Source organism: Typha angustifolia, chromosome 10, assembly GCF_048772165.1.
Source record: "Typha angustifolia cultivar Huaian chromosome 10, ASM4877216v1, whole genome shotgun sequence".
Taxonomy (NCBI): Eukaryota; Viridiplantae; Streptophyta; class Magnoliopsida; order Poales; family Typhaceae; genus Typha; species Typha angustifolia.
The window spans coordinates 4,941,157-4,948,990 of record NC_133248.1 but is presented as its reverse complement, the minus strand read 5'-3'; positions in this window follow the sequence as shown (position 1 = coordinate 4,948,990).

Below are 7,834 nucleotides of genomic sequence, written 5' to 3'. Positions count from 1 at the left end.
TATCATACGCTAAGATATATCTAGTACCAATCCGGACCAGATACCATTCCAAACATCACATCACATATACAATATTTTTTATGATTTCTTATACATAATAAATTATACGCATATATCGAGTACTATAATAGATCATGCAACTCAAGAATTTAGGTGGTAAAGAAGCCAAGAGAAAAATAATGCAATGCAGTCTCTAATTATATATCTAACACATGCATATTCCTACTAGTCTATCACATGCATACTCATGCTAGAGATCATTTCGGCATAAAGTGATAATAGTATAATCATCTCCAATCATCTATATATCATCAACATATTCATATCCCACATTAGTCTAATCAAATGCGTGATAAATATGCTCGATTGAAATCATCTCTAACTAGAGGCCAAAATATGTATATACATAATTTATAATATATCCTAATTTAAGAAACGCGTCTAGAGGATAAGACTACTCACTGTCGGTTTGGAAGACACAAATCGTATATCCTTTACATCCGCCAACCGAAGGTCAACTCATTGCTTACCAGATTTACGGGGTCTCACATAAGGGGTTCGGATCTGAAAATATCTAAGTAACATAAAGTTAGTCATTTATCTAATTAGAATTAATTCATATAAAATATGATGATTTATTAGGTTTAGAATTCCTCTTTTTATATTTTATTAAATATCAAGATTTAATTATAGATATAATTTTGGTAATATAAATATATCATTATTATGAAATGCTAGTTAAGAATAAAATGGTTGTTCTTTTTATATAAAAGTAGTTTAAGTATATAATTATAAAAATAATATGATAGGCTACACGATACCCAAAAGATAGGCTCCGATACCAATGATAGGCTATGGAACAATTCCTTCAAGATCTGGATTTATTATAGGAAGCAATCCACGCAACCGAGAAAAAATATTCACCAAATATTCTTCCGTAGTCATAAAATTACAAAACCAAGTGAAATCGATCCATAACTCCATAATCTACGTTTTTCGTATTTATGCCCTTCGTAGATTCGAACTGCAACTAGGACAAAATTATGATTTAGTACGGAAGATGGTGGTGGTGAGCGTAGAGTGGATATTAGGGTTATGGATGGTAACAGAAATGAGGGTGAATAGTAGATGTTAGTTAAGTGATGAAGACGAAGGAGAAAAAGTGATCGAGATCCCAAAGAAGAGGGAGGAATCGACAGATGAGGGAGATTAAAAATTAAGAGAAACCTTACCAACAGTAGAGGTGGTAGGTTGGTGAAGAGGGAGAAGGGAAATTAGGGTAGAGAAGATAGAGAGAAGATAAGAGGTAAAAAACTAATAATCCAATAGCATAATGATTTTGGCTGCCATCCACACATTTATAGAGGCTAGCCAAAAAGACAAAATAATAATTATTAACCCTAATTCTATAAGATTCCCACCGATTGCGTTCGAACGCACAAAAGACGTTCTCTATCGATGTGAATCTGATGCAGGCGTTCGAATGCGCCCGACCACGTTCGAACACGCATTTCATGTTCTCTATATTTACAAACCTGATATAGGCATTCGTAAATGCATTCGAACGCACCCCCAACTGCGTTCAAACGCGCACCCCAACCGCGTTCGAACGCGACTTACAGAAAATTTATTTTAATGAAAATAAAGAACTAATGCAATAAAAAAAAATCCTAACTAAATGTATTATAGTAGTAAGAGGCTTATATATAATTATAAATATAAGTATAGATAAAACCTAATTATAGTTAATTTTTTAGATTCTTATTCTTTACTTTAATACTCGCTAATGACACATAAACTAATCATTATCCGGTAATTTATTTTTATACAAAATAGTATATAACAATAACGTGGTAGAAATACATTATATATATATATATATAATGAAGGGTATATTTATAAATCTCATGACTATAATTAATGAAGCTAAGTATTAATCTATTATATGCAAGTAATATTATATGTAAATAATATGTATATTTAGGTGTCTATAATATAATAAACTATTAATTCTACTAATTATAATTAGCTAATAATTATATAACCAAATATATATATATATATATATATATCAATATAATTAATTTTCTATTTAACTAATTGTATTAACTAACTTAAAATACTTAGTTAAAAGGAAAAGGAAAGAAACTAAAATAAAATAAAACCCCCCTAACACGATGCTGGGCCGTCGCCGTCGCCACCTCCGCGAGCTCCGGTGAGCTCCTTTCTCTCCCCCTCTCTCTCTCTCTCTCTCTCGCTCACACCCGAGCTCGGGCACGTCGGAACCGAGCCGTCGGCGAGAGGCCGGCCGCTGGCTGGCCAGCAGCGGCCGGTGCCCTCCCCGCCGACTCGGTTCCGCAGTTCCCTCCCCTCCTCTCTTTCTTCTCTTCTTCTCTTCTCTTTTCTTCTTCTTCTTCCTTCTTTCTTCTTCCTTTCTTCTTCTTCTTCCTCAGCTGCTTCTCCTCTTCTTATTTTCTGCAACAGTGCTGGGCTCGGCCCAGCATTGTAGTAGGCTAGTGCTGGGCTCGAGCCCAGCACTATAGCAGAGATCCTTTATCCTTTTAATTTTATTATTTATTTATTTAGGTATTTCTGTCTTAATTAATACAAATAGATTTAGACATTATTTATTTTAATAATAATACATAATCATCATTATGATTATTATTAATTAAAGTTTATTGATGATTAATTAAGTGGTAAACTATTACACATAAATATAGGTAATACTTATATTTATTTATTTATTTATTTACTTATATGTATATTAGATTAATAGATAAATTTGTAAATTATAATTATTAGATTTATATTCTAATATTCTTATGATATACATTTTAAGTAATTCTGTTAATTTATTATACATTATTATTTTGTAACAAATAAGATAATGACTACATAGTCCCTAATTAATCAAGATATAATTTAATTATAATTAGGTTTTTTTATCTATATTTATATTTTATTTATAATAAAAATCTAGCCAATTATAAAATTAAGTAGAAATTCTAAAATCTAATAAATCATCATATTTTACTCGAACGGATTATAATGGGATAAACAACTAACTTTATGTTACTTAAACATTTTCAGATCCCGAACCCCTTATTTGAGACCCCGTGGACCTTGCTAGCGAGAAGTTTCACACGGTTGATGAGCATAAGGGATACATGGTTTGTATCTTCTGATCAGGGTGAGTAGTCTTATCCCCTAGATCCCTTTCTCAAATTAGGTTATATTATATATTATGTACATGCATGTTTTGGCCTCTAGCATGATTATATGACTTTATCTAGAGATGATTACAGTCGAGCATATTTTTATCATGCATATAATTAGGTTGATCTTGAATATGAGTATGATGATGATAAATAGAGATGATGAGATATGATTATACTGTGGTGAAGTTATGTCCAATTGATTTGTAGCATGGGTATGCATATAATAGATAAGCATGAGTATGCATGTGTTGACTATATAGTTGGGGACTATATTTCATCATTTTTCTCTTGATTCCTATTCCACCTAAATTCCTGTTATGCATTGACTTGTTATCGTACTAGATGTATGCATATGATCTGTTTAGACGGAAAGTATGAAATGTGATTGATAGGATAGTTGATAGAAAGCGTGAGGATACTCGAGTGGGCGCAACGGTTAGGGCGTGCTTGGAGATGATTGATCGCTCGACATAGTTGCGATCCTGTTGGCCTTACGTCTGAGGTTGTTAGTCTGTGTGCGCAGCAGACATTCGGACACATGCCGTTCGCCAAGGTATATGTGGCGAGTTATCCTCACGAGGTTTCTATCAACTATGTGGGTGTCCGGTCTGGATGGATGTTGATACCCTAGCGGGTGGCGGGGTATGATTATATTAGAGATACTCTTGCGGGTGGCGGAGTATGCTCTGAGCCTTTGGACATGATGTTGAGACCGGGTATCGGGTATTGACTGTGCACAGTGGTCTAGTATGATGATATTATACCGAGATGTCGGTGATGATCGTGATGTTGAGAAACGCATATGATTTCATTATTATCTAACATACCTGATTATTGAGTGGTCAGTATATACATCACATATGATTGCATTTGATATCATAGCATTGTCATGGTCAGCATGCATCATATATCATATTTGATAGAGAGTTATAATGATCATATGACGTGGTGACCTGTTTATTCATTGTCGAGGATTATGTATTCTTATTAGTTATGACATGTTATCTATATTTCATTTATGTATTATTGAGGACACATTCATTTACTCATTCATGACATGATACTCTTTCTGATTCATATTATCCAGTACTTGATTTATTCTCTATTTGGCATCACTGATTCTGGGTAAGGTCTATTCACTAAGCCTTTAGCTCATGACTCTCTTTATTTCTTTTCAAACCCCTCAGATATGTGGTACGGTGATAGCGACTTATGATATCTTGAGAAGATATTTTAGAGTGATGATGAGGTGAGCTATAGATATGAGACGGTACAGATGATAGTTTATATAGAAATTGAGTTGTACCAGTATTTGATATTTATACTCTTTTGTATTAGACGATGATTTGTATAATACAGGTCGAATCATAATGTACTCGTGTAACAATTGTTTAATTGTATCTTGATGGTTTGTTGTGGCCTGTGTGGGTCTTGCCAGATTATGTAGTGGTCTAGTGTATATTATTATGGACTTGGATATTCATATGTTACAAAGTTTATTTGGTTGATAATATGATGTATTTGGTGATGGATTATGTGATCATAAATAGGTTAACAGGTTTATTTGATGATGTCATGATTATATGTACACAGGAGAGTATTTGTGTATGACGGGCCCTGCCCGACCTGTCGCGTGCGCCGCGCGTGCCATGTGGGCGCGTGGGCGTGCACATGCCGTGCTGGACGGGGGGGGCGTTACACTGTTGCAGCCAGGAGATAGCAACAAAGGAGGGAGGAGGAGGAGGAGGAAGAGGAGAAGAAGAAGAAGAAGAAGAAGAAGAGAAGAAGGAGAATGGAAGGGAAAGGAGGGGGTGCGGACCTAGGTTGGCGGGGAGGGCACCGATTGTTGGCTGGCCTCTTGTTGGTGGCTTGGCTTTGGCAGGCCTAAGCCCACAGGCAAGAAAGAGAAAGGGAGAGTGAGAGAGGAGAAAGAGATGAATAGAAGTAAGGAGAAGAGCTTACCTTGGTGGCAACGACAACGATAGCGACGATGGTGGTGGATGAGGGAAAAAGGCGACGGTTGCGGCGATGCTGGGCCCACCGTAGCCAGCTGGACCAACTCAGTTGGTCCAGCTGGTGGTTGTGGGCACGCATGGCTGAAAAAGGAGAAGGTAGCATTGTAGTGACTTATTGCTATCAAAGAAGAAGAAGGGGGAGGAGGAGGAGGCGCATCGCGATGGAGGACGATACGGCACCAATGCATCATGGTGGAGGATGAGGCGGGGATTTATACCGAGCCTATCAAGTCGAGCCTGAGTGAACTGATTCCAGCTTAAGCTCGGCTCAATATTAATTTCGATCTAGTTTTAGCAGCTCGAGCTCGACTCAACTCTGACCGAGCCGAGTCGGACTCGAGCTTCACTCGAGCCGAGCTTGAGCCAAGCCCGAGCCACTCGCCGAGCTTGATGGCCCTAGTGGTGACATTGTGGTTTATAAATAGTGAAGAGCAAATGTGGAGGAAATATAATGGAGATTGGGATTATAATGGAATTTAAGGATAGTAATTTGATAAGTAAAGTTACATAAACTATATAACTTAGTTAATATCAGTTAGTTAAAATAACATTAGATTGTTAAATGAAAATTATATAGAAAAATAAAAGATTAGGTTATAAAATTCTTAAAGATAGGGTGTGAATCACAAAATAGGTAAAATGTAGGGTGTGATTTGTAAAATTTTATATTTCAAATAATTGATAATCTACACTTCATTTCTATTAACTATACATTTTCCAAAAATTATTTTATTAATATTTCTTATCCATGGTACTCATCATAATATAATATTATGAAATACAGTTAACCAAACACTTGTTTATCAATATATTATTATAAAATAACATTAATAAAATTTGTGTTTAACAACTACAGTATTATAAAATACAACCAACTAAATAATTTATTATTTATTTATCAAGATATAACATCTAGAAAATTATGGATGTATTTCTTAATACACATGTATCTCTAGATATGAAAAACTAAATGGCTGCAACACATGCCTCCTATGATACATTGTTGGGCTATACAAAATCATCTCTCTTTGTGGGGCGTTACTAGGGTGAAAACGGGTCGAATTAAATCCGACCCGACCCGCTATCCGACCTGACTCGGATTGGATTCGGATAAAAAATTTCTATCCGACTCGGATTCGGATTCGGATACGGATAGAATTTTTGAAAAAAATTCGGATACGGATTCGGATACGGGTCGGATAAATTTTTCAGATTCGGATACGGATATCGGATATCCGTTTACCCGCATATTTTTTTAAATGATTTACAGTTTTTAGTTTGCTTATTTAAATAGTAAGTATTAATATTATTACTAATAATACATTATATATTATTTATAGAGATTAATTTCTCTAATTTTATATATTTGATATACAAAAAAATTATTTATTGTAAAACTCTTAATAATTTTGTGTTAATTATATTTAAATAAAATATTATAATTATTTTAAATTTAATCAATATCTGTTTAAGATCCGATCTTTTATCCGAAAATTATCCTTATCCGTTTAGTTAGGATATGGTTTTAAATTTTGTTATCCGCTCACGTATCCGAACTAAAAATATGGATCCGGATATGAGTTGAGCACTATCCGATCCGTTTTCACCCCTAGGCGTTACAGTATCCTACAATGATGGAGCTGCTGTCTAACATTAACATTGACCTAGTACAGCAAAAAAGTCATCTAAATATAGCTTTAAAATCTCCTCATATATCCAATCAAAAAGGATCATATAGATGAATAAAACCACAATAACACTAAGGATCATGCATTGTAAAAATATCTTTTTAAATTACTAATACCCTCCTAAAAATGCTCAATTGCAAAATTATAATATGACTACAATATACATTGATAATGACTATAATATATTAAAATAAATATTACTGAATTATAATTGATAATATAATATATTAGAATATGTTTGTAATGAAAATATTTTGATAACGGATGTTCATTTTAGGATGCTATTTGTAATAATATTTATATTGTGTAAATTATGATAAATTAAATTTAAATTATGTGTTAGCCAGAAATTTAAAAAATTATCATGATGTGATAATATAATTGCTGTAAAATAAAATTACAATATCTATTTATGTTTAAGTTCTCATTTTATTCTAATCCAATTTTTCCTTATTTTGCAATTAAATAGGCCCTAAAAGGCATTAACCTTTATATGCTCTAAAGAATCCTAGCTGACCAGGTTGGCTAGTCACATTCGCGCTCCTAATCCTACTTGGAGACTAGTCATTCTCTTTGACTTCAGAGGCCTGTTCAATAAAGATGAACTTGATTATGGCTTGACCGCATTACGAGTCAAAATTCCAGTTTTTGGCTAATTTATCATTCTTCTCCAAATTTCTTAGTCCCACAATAATTTTTAAAACTATTTACTAAACTATTATAATTTTTATTAAATAAACTTAATCATAACTTGACCGCACGTAAATTTCTATTAAGTAAATTACTTTCACATAAAGCAATTTATAAAAAAAATGCTCTCTCAATCAACGACTTTTATTAATTTAAAATAACTACTTACTATATAAATCTTTCTAAAGCAAGTTGTCAAATAATTTTCTGAGAAACCTAT